We start from the raw sequence: 3,178 nt of genomic DNA on the forward strand, positions 1-3,178 counted from the left end.
CTGGCTACTGCAGTGTTCAGTACTTCACAGGTGACACGTGTGATCCACAGCTGGACCCGTCCGAAAAGATGCGCAGCACAGAAGGATGAAAAGAAATCGCATCTCATTTCCTCTCCAGGTACTATGATTTCCTTTCATATGCTGGTTTGTGTTGATTTCACGGCAGGAAAACACTGGGGCCTCATGCAGGAACACTTCTCGGGTCCTTTGGTGTCTTTTCCTGTGAAGTCAAGGTCACGAAGCGCCGCACAAATTATCCTCGTTTCAGCCTGATGACTGATGCGAGTGCACGTTGTTAAGCACCGTCGGTTGTGGTGTTAGAGGAGTCAAAACAGCTCCAAAGTATTCAAGGTTATCTTTGGACATTTTAAACCTATTTTGGAGTCAAAATTAAGTACAAAACCTTTGGAACTGGTCCAGTAGATTTCATCTGTACAGGCTTTAATGGCTGTAATGTTGTTGCCAAAGGTGCTTGTTTGATCCACTGACAGGCTCAGAGTGTTATTCTAAGTGTGTGACAGCATCATGGAAAGGATCCCTACAGAGAGAGACCTGGAAGATCCTTTTGGTTTAAAAACAAACAGCCGTTACATCGCTCTCTGCACACACACCAGACAGTAATTTTTCATCGCAGAACAAAGCTGTATAACTGAAGTGTTTGTACGTGTGAATTCAGGCCCAAACTGATCCTTTAAAATGACAAATTCACACAATAACACAACCAAACGAACCTGCGAGGCTGCAGTAGATGAGCAACTCCTGTGTTCTGGGAGGTAAAATTACTGTTTTTTTCAATGGAGTCTGGTGGTGGCTTTGAGGGGAGCGATATAATGGCAGAACATGTGAGTTGTTGGTCTACAGCTGCCTCAGTTAGTGAGTTTGTTTGTGGTTTTGTGTGAGTTTTGGTGTCAAAGGTTAGTTTTGATTTGAACTGACATGTTCAAAAACCAAAGTCACAGCAAATAAACCAGCAACTCTTCTGCACCTCGTTCTGGGAGGTTAAATCACTATTTTTCTGAATGTAGTCTGGTGTGTGTGCTGTTTGTGGTTAAACCAAAAGGATCTTCCAGGTCTCTCTCTGTAGGGATCCTTTCCATGATGCTGTCACACACTTAGAATAACACTCTGAGCCTGTCAGTGGATCAAACAAGCTCTTTTAGTGGACCTACTGTGATCAGGTGCAGTTGTCCCAAAGGATCACGTTGCAGCCATTGCAGCCCGTTTGGTGGCTGCTGGCTGAGGTGATCTACTGGACCAGTTCCAACACTTTTTTTTTCACCCATTAGTCATTTAGACACCAGTTCTCCTTAAATACAGCTGTATTTTAATGACCTCAGAGCTCCACTCTGCTGACATGATCAGATTTGAGTCCCGTTGTGACAGAAACAAGGAAGGAATATTCTGACATGAAGTTAACTTTCACTTAAAGAAAAATACATCTGGACACGACGGTCGTGGAGGTGAATGAGAGGATGTTCACCTGAGTTGTCACGCCAAAATACGCCATTAATATAAAAAAAAAGAAAATAATAATGATATATATTAAAAAAAGGTACATTTACAAGAATTTCTCTGTAGCTGTTGGTGGTTTTTGGTGTATTTGGTGTTTTTAAACTCCAAAATTATCAGCTGTGATTCACTAAATGCGAGAAAACTCAAAAAAACCAAACAAATCCTCTCATTAATTGCTGGTTTGTGACACTTGAGAACGAATCTTGTGTCTACGAGTGTTTCTTGCATGAGGCCGGTTGTTGTTGGACCGAGCTGGAGTGAGTTTAACCGCCGCTCAGTGGCGACAGACGGGAAAATACCGTCCTGAATGAAACTCATGTTAATTTAAGAGTCGTGCTCCTCATTTTAACTCCCTTCGGCCTCCTGCTCGACTCTTTGATCGAGCAGCTGTTGGTAAACTCTTGATGATTTTGTCTTCACTTGAAGAGATGATCGGATCTCTACATCACATTCTGTGTCTCTGAAAACATTTTATTTTTTCTTATAAGATTATAAATGTACAGTTTGTTTCAGAACATTAAAAATGAATAATTCAACTTTTTGGGAAATAAGCTTATTGGCTTTCTATATAAATATCTGAATTTTTCATGTAAAGCTATAGATGGTTAGCTTAGCTTAGCATAAAGACTGAAAACGGGGAAATTGCTAGCCTGGCTTTGTCTGAACATGAAGAAAATCCACCAGTCGGCTCCTCTTAAGCTCAACAATTAGCACGTTATATGTTTGTTTGGTTTTTGTGCACCAATGTAAGAGGAAAAAAAGCAAAGTTGTGGTTTTACTGGAATAATAATTCAGCACAAAACCTTGTCAATCTGAAACTTGGGTGTTTTTATGCTTCGTTTTTTGTATAAACTAAACAAAAAGTTGCTGAAAAGTGGATTTTCTTTATGCTTGCACAGTTTTTAGTCTGTGAAAAGTGAAAGTTATACAGATTTTTTAAAATCTAACTCCCCACGTGAAAGAAAATACGAATATTTCCCAAAATATTGGAAAAACAACATCCGTTTTTTGGTTCCCGGAGCTCAGCAGCAGCCTCTACACGTGACGTCTGGATCATTTTACCACACGGTGAAAAGCACCAGACCGGTTTCATGCTTTAAATTCCCTTTTAATGTACACTACTCACTAAAAGTTAGGGATATTCAACTTTCAGGTGAAATATATGGAAACTGTAAAAAGTGAATGCTACAGTGATATTATATCATGAAAGTAGGACATTTAAGTAGAAGCATGCAATGGTGATTTTATTCATCTTAAACAATTTATTGAAAGAAAATCTACCAACAGTGGTAGGTATACCACAACAAAACATGTTCAGTGTCTCAATAAATTGGGACGTGGCCAAAGGACGTCCACTCCTCTCCTTTCTGTGACTCTTCCAGTCTCTGTATCACTGTTCCAACCTCCTGATGACACTCTGTGACCCTCTAAGCTCAGTGAACACCTCCGTCTGAGGACTTCCTGTTTGAAGCCTCCAGTGTTGAGGTGCTGCTGATCAACTGTTAGGTGTCGTCTTGGTCTCATGATGTCAGAATGTGAACAGCAGGATGAGGAGGACTGTTTAAATACCAATTCTAACTGAAGCAGGAAATGTATTGGTGGATTCATGGATCAAACCTGTTGTGAATGTTGCTGTGAAGCTTCTTGTTAGAGAACAGCAGCTGGT

The sequence above is a fragment of the Pempheris klunzingeri genome, chromosome 19, assembly GCF_042242105.1.
Source record: "Pempheris klunzingeri isolate RE-2024b chromosome 19, fPemKlu1.hap1, whole genome shotgun sequence".
Classification (NCBI taxonomy): domain Eukaryota; kingdom Metazoa; phylum Chordata; class Actinopteri; order Acropomatiformes; family Pempheridae; genus Pempheris; species Pempheris klunzingeri.